The sequence below is a fragment of the Perognathus longimembris genome, chromosome 21 (assembly GCF_023159225.1).
Source record: "Perognathus longimembris pacificus isolate PPM17 chromosome 21, ASM2315922v1, whole genome shotgun sequence".
NCBI classification, from domain to species: Eukaryota; Metazoa; Chordata; class Mammalia; order Rodentia; family Heteromyidae; genus Perognathus; species Perognathus longimembris.
The window spans coordinates 44,157,080-44,169,228 of NC_063181.1; positions in this window are offsets into that span (position 1 = coordinate 44,157,080).

Sequence of the window (12,149 nt, forward strand, 5' to 3'; positions counted from 1 at the left end):
GGTTACAGTTTCAAACGTAAGGCAGTGAGTACATTTCTTATCTAACTTGTTACCTCCCCCTTCATTTACTCTTGCCTCCCCCTCCCCACTTCCCTCTCCACCCCATGAGTTGTACAGTTGGTTTACAACATATAGCTTAAGTATTGCTGTTGCATTGGTTTGTCTTTTTATCCTTCATCTCTCAATTTTGGTATTCCCTTTCCCTTCCCTAGTTCCAGTACAGGTGTGTACAATATCCAAGGTACTAAAATCAGTTACAGTGATACCAGGGGTAAAACCATGGGAAAGAAAGACAAAAGAAAAAGGGCATAATTTCACATGGTACATTGAAAATAACAACAACAATGATAAACCACTTGTTTCCATAACTTGGAGTTCATTTCACTTAGCATCATCTTATGTATTCATATGGGCATAGCCATTGAACTATTGTGATCTTCTGCTAGGATTATCCTAGACTTGTACTAATTATTCCCAATGAGGGAAACCATAGAGTCCATGTTTCTTTGGGTCTGGCTCACTTCACTTAACATGACTCTTTTCAAGTCCTTCCATTTCCTTGCAAACGAGCAGTGTCATTCTTTCTGATAGAGGCATAGGATTCCATTGTGTATATGTACCACAATTTCTTGATCCACTCATCTACTGAGGGGCATCTGGGTTGGTTCCATATTTTAGCAATGACAAACCATGCTGTGATGAACATTGTTGTGCTGGTGGCAAAGGCCTCATATCTAAAATATACTTAGAACTCAAAAAATCAAATTCCTCCAAAACAAATCCTCAAAGAACCAACTTCCCCCTTAACAAATGGACCAAAGTCCTAAAAAGAGACTTCCCTGAAGAGGAAAGGAGAATGGCCAAGAGACACCTCACCCCAGTAAGAATGTCCATTATCAAAACTAATAACAGATGGTGGAGGGGATGTGGCCAAAAGGGAACCTTACTACACTGTTGGTGGGAATGTAAACTTGTTCAACCACTCTGGAAAGCAGTATTGAGGTTCCTCAGAAGGCAAAACAGAACTCCACTACGACCCAGCAGCCCCACATTTGGAGTAATTAATTTTATTTACATTCTATACACTTTCCTAAGTCATAACAAGCTAGTGTCTCAATTTATTTAAAATGCAAAATAGGGAGCTATATTTGGTTATATTTAAAGATAGTGAGTTTTTATATTATTCTTTCAAACAGCTTCATGGTTGAGTAAAACTAGTGTCAGGGCCTGACCATATAAATTGATGGCCCATTTTGGCCAACATACATTATTACAAAACTACCTTTGTATTTTCTTGCAATAAAAATAGCCCAAGTTGGATCCAATAATTTATGTTTCCATTGTCATTTGTGATGTGGAAACGTTAAGCTTCAAAATGTTTTAGTCAATATACAAATCATTATGTTATAAAATTCTACCCAGTGGCTTGAACGTAGACACAGGGCAAATGTGGAGTTAATACGTTTATCAAATAATTTCATTAAGCCTTTAAATATTCATTGGAGTGACTTGAGTGAAGAAGGCAATAAGATTTATTTTGCAACAGTGATTTCAACCATGTGACTGAAAATATGATTTATCATAAAACGCAGGTGACTCCTGTGTGTTCTGAGTGTGTGCAGGCTCTCACCCCTTGTCTGATCTTGCAGTCTTCAATGGAAGATTCTCGCCAAAAACAAAACAACTCTTTCAGCCATATTGGACCAGTACCTGCAAAAAATACAGACACAACCACATCAGTTATACAAGTTTATAATGTGCTTATGCTAGTTATAAGTGTTTATGTTTGACTAAGACACAAAGGACATTGGCTCATTCACTGATTAAACACAAAGTGTCGATCATGGACTATAGGCAAGTTCTATGCTCTGTTAAAATTCAAAATTGACAGATCCTTGTCTTACAAAACTATGTATTCTTCCAACGTGTAAAACACAAAGTAATAACAAAGGTACCAAAACACTTCAAAGAAAGCAGAGATTAAAGAATAGTTTAATTTTTCCTAAAGATGTAATACATTTTTATTTTATTAATCTAAAAAGGGATGAGGGAATGATATTGAATTGCAAAGAATTGTGATAGCCTGTTGATCTAACTTTTCCTCCATGCCCCACACTCGGTCTTATCTGGAACATAAAGAACACTGACAAGAAGGGAGACAATAGCACCCTTTTCATTCCTTTCTCAGCTTGCGGTGTATCAGCCTATAGGTCCTGGTTTACCAAACATATTGTTTATTTTTAATTAAATTGGCACTCATCCAATCAGACTTACAAACTATTCCTTTTCAAGCATGGTACGATACACATTTAGAAATAACTTCAACTTTCAAATAGGCCTTTATAAATCCATTAAAGACCAAATAAAGATGGTTTTTCAAAGCATATATAAGGACATTACTCTCATTTAGTTTTTGGATATTCTGTGAGGTCAACAAATAAAATGTAACAGTATCTACATTGTTAACAATGTATGCAACCATACACTAACATATGCAAATGTAAATAAAAACAGCTATTGCTGATGTTGTAATTCAATATATGGATAACACATAAGCTAACCTTAAGAAAAATTGATGAGGCATTCCAATACCCATAAAAGAGCTATTCTTTATAAGTAAGGACAGTATGAAAATGGGTAATGTCTCCAGGATATAGCACCTAAGATATATTAACGACCAGAGAAATACTTATTAAGGAGTTTGGATACAAAGTTAGACTGAATAATAAAAATTATTGAATTTTTATTATGAGTCACCAAAATAAATGACACCATCAGTTCTGCAATTTAGAACACTATGGCTGGCAGAAGGGAAGACATTGGACTAAAGAGAAAAGAATTTGTCAGGTAGGAGGAAATGCAAAAGGATTGCCTAGGGAAAACGTTCTCTGAAATGTGTGGGTTTTATTTGTTGTTGGAATTAAAAAGAAAAGAATTTTATATGCATGCATAAATTGGCCATTCATTTAATATATATAATATTACATGTTTTATAATATTTTATATAACTTAATGTATATAACTTATATATCATGTAAATATATCTATAAATTATTATGTGATTAGCTAGAAAGATAAAACATGAGACAAAATTATATTTTGGTTTGCCATACCAAGTTAATGGTGAGCATATTTCCCATTAATATTGCAGCAATTTAGTTGTTTGAACCCAAGGCATGTTTCTATTACGATTAGTCAGTTTTTCCGTTCCTGGAGATGGCAGGCGAGATATGTCAGAAGAGTGCTCTACCACTGAGCTGCACCCCCAGCCCACCATGTTTCTAGTATAAAAAAGCAAATACTTTCTGATCAATTTTAACAATACTGACAGTAAGCAGAAAGACCCATGCATTCACAGAGATAGTTCCAATAGGATTCAATCCTTTCACTTGAAATTTCATGCCAGACCACAAAAAATAAGGTAGGGAAATAGGACTTTTAAACCAGAAACTTTGCTGAGAATGTTTTGGTTCTCACATTGCTCTGACTTGGTAGGGCATTTTACCTTTTGCATTTATGTTTGTGTGTATGAATGTTATTTATGGATCTCCTTTTAAGTTGCTAAAGTCTTGCAGAAAGTTGTGGAAAGCTCCAAAGGGCTACTTATAAGTAGAAGCAAATAATAACAATTGAACAAATGGTGGAAGACCCATGCTAACATGGAAAGAAGTCAAAGCTGTGTGTAATATTGTATTGTATTCATTGCATTTCTGGACATTGATAAATTAGATAAATAAGTAGAAGCAGAGTTCTGGGTGAAAGCCATGGAATGGAGTGGTGCAATAATCTTTGTCCCTGGATACCAGGAAGCTTTATAGTCTGTATTCTGTAAAATACACAGGGAAAACTAAGAATTAGCCTTAGGTCTCAGAAGCGTAGACTTTACAATCCAGAAAAACAAAATTGCAAGTAAGGTTTTCCCTATTGCTTTAAGTCCATGTAAGCAGGAGGAAAGAAATCACTTAGTCACTAGTATACTGACACGTAAGCAAACATTTTCAGAAACTTGTAAAAGAGGGCTGGGAATCTGGCCTAGTGGCAAGAGTGCTTGTCTCATATACATGAAGCCCAGGGTTCGATTCCCCAGCAACACTTATATAGAAAATGGCCAGAAGTGGCGTTGTGGCTCAAGTGGCAGATTGAGGACTGAAGTGTACACTTTTAAAGATTTTCTATGTGATATCAGAGTGTTGAAGGTGGTGACAAAGATCAAGATGTAGTCATAAGCTGCTTTGTCAAATTCACACATAAATCAGTATATCACAAGGAATTAGGAAACGTGAGGGAAGGGAGGGGCCGGTCAGGAAGGATGGGCGAGGAGGCGAGAAGGTTGAAAGAAGCAACACTGATCGAGCTGTACTACATTCATAACCTGCTTTGTTGAATGGCAGCTCCTTAGTAAAACTACTTAAAGACAATCACAATATTTTCAAAAAGAGAACTGCCCATTGTGATTTAGATCTATTATATCATTAACTCCCCCAACAAACCTTTAAAAAACCGCTATCACAATGTTATTTTTCTGTTAAAGGACCTGAAAAAAAGATTGACTTAGGAACATGGCCCATCGTAATACCACACTCATTCCTACAGAGCATTAAGCAATGACAGTGCACGCCTCTGCCTTCTTAGATCTATGTCACAGGTCTGTCATGAGTGACTACATCTGTGAGCAAATCCAGAGTCCATACTCTACTGGGGTGACCTGTAACTGAGGGTTTACATTCTAGCTCGTTGCCAAAGTCGCATAGGCAGTGACAGAGTAGATATTTGCATCTAGAATCTCTGATTCTTATCCTACTCCTTTTTCCACTAAGGATGCCTAGATGAGATAAATACTGGGCCCCTTTTGGTAACTGCTGTTTGCTATGTGGAAAAGATTAAGACACGATGAGCATGTTTTGAGTGCTTGCATATAAGATACTAGACTGGACTATTTCCACATAATTCTAACCTTATGGTATTTATTAAAACAATGACAATTATCCACATTTAATACATAACTAAGATTCAGAAGGAGTATGTGGCTTCTTCAAAATAGCAGAGAACAGAGCTAAAGCAATAAAACCTGATGGCACTCAGAACTTAGTGCTGTTCATGGGCTACAGTGATGCTCAAATACACTTATAGAAATAGTTCCCCAAGATTTGTTGTTTTCTTTTTGCATTAATATATTCATGAATATGGAGCATAAGGGAACATTTATTTAGTACACATTTCCCACTTATTTCCAAATTGCTTTCTGCATTAAAAAATTAATGCAAAGGTAGCATAAAATTCATAAAATTATATTCTCATGTAAATCTAAAATATAAACAAACAGATTTATTTTTATTCATTTAGATAATAACAGTTATTCAAGGATGTTTTTGTTGCTGAGATTTTTTTCCCTGAACCATTCTTTCTAGTATGGAAACACAATCTATGTGTATATTTTTGAAATGCTTTTGTTCTTTAATCCTATAACAATCATTATCCACCTGTTTTACCTGTATACCTATGCATTTGTTATATGTATGATTTTTTTCAATTTGAATGCTTTAAGTGGGAAAAATGGACAGATTTTATGTTTCTAAGATCAAGCAACCATAACAATGTTGTCAGAAGGTCCTGGAGTTTTATGGAGTTGCTTTGTTATCAGTAACTATTCTATTTATTCTATTCTATCCTATTCTTCATTTTGGGGAAAAAGAGAAGATGTTTCTACTTTAGTGATTATGGTGTCTTATCTTTCCTCTTTTTATTCAGGTATGGGACCAGAACTTGAATTTGGTACTTGTTTGCTTTGACTTATTGGCTAGTGCTCTACCAACAGCAATGCCTCCGTCCCTGATTTGGATATCTTTCATCCTCAGATTACCACAAGTTCTATGGAAAAAAATGGCTCTCTAATTTCTTGCATTAATCAGACATGGGTGAAATAGTAAAATTTGAGATTAGCTGTGGAATAGAAAAGCAAAAATCACTAATACATGTTGCATTTGGATGATATCTAGCCAGAACCATGAGAAATGAAGTTGAATCATTTTTCAGACTTCTAGCTGGAAGTGCTTTGTAAAGGGCTTCTCCTTTGAGAAAAAAAGTATTGTGTTTTCATCACTTCAAGTTGAAAACCACAGAGAAGAACCAGTGGAGAATGAATATGATTTGCATTCTAGTTTCCTGGTGCTGAGAAAACCTGTTTGTTCTCCCATCATCCTGGCCTATGCAGAATAAAACTGAGACTACACTAATTGTGAGATTCCATTTGCTTCTGATAGTCCATGATTCTAAGATGTTAAAGAATCAAGGTCTTTAAAAATTTAGATTCTTCACGACTGAAACATTAGAAGGATGCTCTCTATAGAGTGTGGTACAGAAGTGAAGTTAAATGTGAACTTGATGCAGACTCTTCCTGTGTCCCATCTTAATGGCTATGTAAATTTTGGCAACTAGTATGAAATAGTGTTATTGGAATAATACCTATTTCTCATAGGCATCTGTGAGCAATAAAGGAGACCATAAAATAAGCTTTTGTTGAATGGTGCTATTCTATAATTTTTCCATCTTTGTTACTCTAAGTAACAAACCCCATTTTCTAAACTCTCTATGTTCTAAATTTCTTTTGTAACACATTACCATTTCATAACTTCCAATGCAGAAATGCAGCATGTAGAAACTTGAATATTGACCCATTGATATATTTGTTAATTTTAATACCTACTCAGTAAAATATCATAAAGAGATGCAGAATTATACCTTTTGGTTGCCCTCTTTTTATCTTTGCATTCTTATGAAAACCTCACTAGTAAACTGACTGGAATGTGTCAGTCATTAATGTAAACACAAAGAACAGTCAACTAGGAATGAGTAAGCAATGGTACTTGGTTGTGAATTTGCTTTTGTTTCTGCTTTCAGATTGGAAGCTGAGTACTATACCCTGAGAAGGTCTTCTCTCACCAGAATCCACCCCAGCTCACAGATGCCTGAACAACAACCTTCACCAGTGCTACTGGGTGGCCATGGGAACAGGGGTGGGAAAGCCTAGAAAGGGAAAGAGGAGAGACCCCGCTCTGATTTGTGCCCCTATGCTGCTCAGTGTTTCCTCAATTTAACTGGTTTTGTCTAGCCAGGAAAAAGAAAGCACATACTACTTTATGCAAAAAGTGCATCCCAATGAAAGAACCTATTTAAAGGAGTGTGCTTTAAGCTTTATTCCAATAAATCATTTTGCTTGCAGCTGCAAAGCTAATTGTTCTTAAAGCTAACAAGGATTATCTCTGGTAAGCCAGGTTTTCTATTTTAAAACCAGGGTAGAAAAAAGCAGGATGATAGTAGAAGACTATGTCCAGAAAATTAAATTCTATTCTAGAAGGGAAGAATTATGCAAAGGGGATAAAGTTAATTTTTTCTTTTTATTACAATTTTTGTAATTACGTGAAATATTATATTTACTCGAGTCTTATTTTCCTAGAATAATAAATAATTTAAATTCTAATGCATGTTTCTCTTTCACTCTACTATCTGCAAATTTTTTCTAAGTTTCTTGGCTACTTTACATTCAACATTGCTTTTTTTTAATCTCCTCTAAATAGCGTTACCTAAAAAGGTTTTTCAATGAATCAAATCCCAAAGCAACTTATGATATAAGCTTGTTTCTTCAAGTATAAGATCCAATGAAGCAGATCATGAGAATTATTTTTCAGTTTTCTTTTTCTTCAGAATGAATTACCTTGGCTCTATTATTTTTTAATCAAAGCTCTCTTTGCTTTATTCTTTAACATTTTTCCTAATCATTTTTCAGTTGTTTGGTACCAGACTCTAGACAGAGAGTTGAAATAAGAGTTGGGTCAATATTGAATAGAAGGGAGAGACTATGATAAAGCTCCTTTCACACCTTCATAGGATGGAAAACAGCATTTATCTTTTGACTCAACATCATCACTGTCACAATATAATACCAATCTGACTCTTCTCCAACACAATGGCAACTAAAATGGTATTATACGTGTTCTGACTGCGGGCTGGGATATATCTTGGTGCAAAGCAAACTACTGGAATACATCTGTTTTTCCTAAAAGCATTGACTTCCTACTTGAGCTCCTGACCAGCTAACTAAAAGCAAGAGAAACCTTTGCCATCCTTGCCTCCATTTTGTACGTGACCTTATTCTATGACATTCCCCTTGAAAGTCACCTTGGAATCAAGGAGGAAGAGCGATGATTACATATTTACAGGGAATAATAAGAAAGCTGCAGCCAAAGGAAAGGAACAATAGGATATCTCCCCAGAATAGACCGCCTTCCTCAAGACAGCCATGGTTTGCTTATCCTGGCCTGACTGGCCCCCTCCAGTGAAGCTGGCAATCCATAACAACTGCTCCAGGATGTCTCTTAAAATAAAGCCGAATAGAATCACTGACCCGGTCATGCTGTAGATACATCTCACTCCCTTGTCCTAATTCTCCCATCTCTAAGCCCAAACCCAAAGCTCTAGTCTGTGCCCTGAACATGGCTGCCGTTGGGGTGGGGAGCTTCCTTTGCCGCCTCCTGAGGCAGCAGGAGCTGGGTAGAAAGTCTCCTTCCTTGGCCTTCCTCACATCTCTATTTGCTGTGGTGGGGAGTTGTCAACCTTGACCTATACCAGCTGGAGAATTTGGTCCCAAGACCTAAAACGGAGATTTCACCACGAGTCATGCTTTCTACTGGGCACTTCCCATAGGCTAACTTACTTGTGAGATTCAAAACACATCAGCTGTGTTGGCTTTGCCTCAGTTTGCTTGAAAGGAAGTGGAAATATTGAAATGTAAGTATCAGAGCGAAGGCTTCAACTTACATCTCTTTAGTTATAAAACTCCAAATCTTTCCAATTCTTTAATTTACTTGAAACATAAAAAGTAAAGCACCATCCCTGCTCACTTTGTTTTATTACAGGAGAACTGGAGGAAAATGTATAGAATCACCAAGCACCATAAACATACATTATCCTCAAAAGTTAGACATATTAGCCAAGTAGTCGGGTACATCAAGAAAACCCGAGAGGTTTTGTCTTCCAAAAGCCAAGTAAATAATTTTACATAAGTCTAAATCCTATCATTTCACTTCCTATCAGAAGAGAAAACATTTTCTTGACAGTCATTCAGGATGCTTACTTGCTTCTTTTCTTAACAGTGCTTTAGATCAGAAAGCTCTAGGATGTAAGTAGGAATGGATAAAGGCTTTGAGGAAAAGCATGGCCCTTTCAGTTAACACAATCTTAAGAAAACAGCTTCCAACTCTATGTTTCCCATCTATGTTAGAATTCTAATGGAAGAAAAAAAACAAACAATTTTGAAATCCATGGTGAGTCTGTGTGCTCAGAGAAGAAATAAAGCCGGGGTGAGGGTTGGGAATTTAGCTCAGTTAACAGCACTTTCTGGCAAGTGCGAGGCCCTGTGTTCCCTCCTCAGCTCTGAAGAAAAAATGGAGTATTCATTTCCCCTGAACTAGAAACATACACAGCTTTTGTTTCTCTGTGTTTGCTGTTCTCTCTGCATAAATGCTTAATAACATGAATCATTAGACTTGTTTCTTAAAGAAATAAAGCTAAATGTAGACTTACCAACTGACTGGACCATGTGAGCTACAAAAGAACTCATCTAGATTAAAAAATATTTTAGGTTTGTCTCAGTTTAGCTGGGATTATAAACATGAATTATAAAACCTGGCTTGTTTGTTTGTTTATTTGGTTATAGGGCGTGAACTCTGAGCCTGGGCATTGTCCCTGAGTTCTTCAGCTCTAATCTAGCTCTCTATCACTTTGAGCCAGCGAGCCACTTCCAGCTTTCTGGTGGTTCATTGGAGATGAGTCTCACAGACTTTCCTGCCCAGGCTGGCTTTGAACCACAGTCCTCAGATCTCAGTCTCCCAAATAGCTAGGATTACAGGCATGAGCCACCAGCACTGAGCTAGCCTGTGTTTTCAAAGATAGGTCTTCACTAACTTTTTGGCCCAAGTTGGCATTCAATCAGCATCTTCTTGAGAGATCTCTGCTTCCCAGGCAGCTAGGGTATAGATGTAAGCCACTGTGTCTCCCCTAATTTCCCCTTTTGGCAGATTCCCAGATGATTTTAATGACACTGGCCCAGGGACCACACTTTGAAAAACACTAACTAGAAGACCATATTATATATCTGAAAGAGAAGAGAGATTCTATATCAAAAGCAAGTACTGGTGCTTAGAAAATGTTTTGCTCTTATTCTAAGAGATGACTGCAAATTTCTTTTAAACTGGCTAAAATCATGGAATTTTTTTTTTTTTTGTCAGTCGTTGGGCTTGAACTCTGGGCATGAGCACTCTCCCTGAGCTCTTCTGCTCAAGGCTAGTTAGTGCTCTACCACTTGGGCCACAGCACCACTTGTGGTTTTCTGGAGGTTAATTGTAAATAAGAGTCTCATGGACTTTCCTTCCCTGGGCTGGCTTTGAACCTCGGTCTTCAGATCTCAGCCTTCTGTGTAGTTAGGATTACAGACATGAGCCACTGGAACCGGGCTCATGGAATTCTTACAAGGCAAGTTCTCCTGTTCACCTCTTTGGGGCAAAATATATCTGTGTATGCCTCTGCCTTTCACCAGGAAATTTTCGTTTATACATGATGACTGTAGACACATTGAAGAATCCATAACACTGCTCTACTTAGGTAACTGAAGACAGCTTATTTTGTCACCAGCCTCATCTGTAGAATTTCACATGTCCCATTCATAATCTAATCTCTGTAAGACTTTTTCCTGAATTTCCCAGATTCATTGTTACATGGATAAGAATTATGTCCGTGTTCTTTTGCTCTCAGATAAACATATTCAGAGAGATATTTTGTTGTTATTGTTTTTTCATTTGGGAACTTTTGTCTTAAAAATTTCAGAAACAATAAAATAAATTTATGCATATATAGGTATAGATATATCTAGGAAGGCAGACACACAGACAGAGAGATAGACAGATAGATAAATACATACTTAATGGATGGATGGATAGATAGATAGATAAATAGAATTTCTGACAAAGCATGAACCAATGCAGTGATACTCACAAGACAATATGTTAGGAATGAACTTTACAACTTGGGGGGAGCAGGGATTATGAAGAGGGAAAGTGGGAGAAGAAACAGAGAGGGAGTAACAATGTTTGACAAGAAAGGTAGTCATTATGTTAAATATGTAACTGTAAACCCTCGGTACATCACCTTGACAATAAAATTAAATTAAAAAAAAGAATTTCTGGATAGCTATCTTAATTCTTGGTTTAAACTTATTAATAGAGAGACATTTTCCAGATTCATATCATATAAATGAAGATAAACCATGACTATGCGCCTATTTAGTAACTCCTCATATTAACAACAACTTTTTAACTGGAAAAAAAAAAAACACCAGAAACCAAAACCGAAGCAACTAAACCAAAATGGAAATGGACAGTGCACTTTTAAAGGATGTCTTTGGAACCCAAGGTTCCAAGATTATAATTATGGACCTGGAAGACAAATCTGCTTTCTTTCGCCCAGGCTTCTTCGTGTGGGCTGTGTCACCTAGCTTCTGTGCTGCAGGCTGGAGACATTTTGGATGATGGGACATTACTTAAAGGTCATGAGTTAAGCAATGTTAGGTATTCTGCAGTCGCTTAGCGTGGGACACACATGAACATGGCCTTCCTGGAGTGCAGGTAGTGAGTTGTTTCTTTGTTGCAGAGTTTTGAGTGGAAGACAACCTGAAAAGTTCATTCCCTAGAAGTTCTGCTGTATTTTATTGCACTACAATAGTAACTATACTACAGGTTTATTCTTGTATTCTTTTTCTTGATTATAGCTCCAATAATTCAGCTGTCAGTAAATCTAGGTTTCAGTTTTCTCTTTCACACTGTTAATGAGCCATTCCAAAACTGTTTCATTTCTGTGGGACGAAATTTTTCAATGTTAGAAGGAGAAATAGTATCTGTTGTTAGTTAAATGTGTCTAACCACAACTCTGGGTCAGTCACTGGATTCTAGGATAATTGGACTAAAATACGTACCTTGACTTCAAGGTTTGTGAAATTATTTTGAAGCTCAGAAAAAAATATATAACTGGTTAAAATTCTGTATAAATAAGAAGTTTTATAAATTATTTGTTTATTGTCAAAGTGATGTACAGAGGGGTTA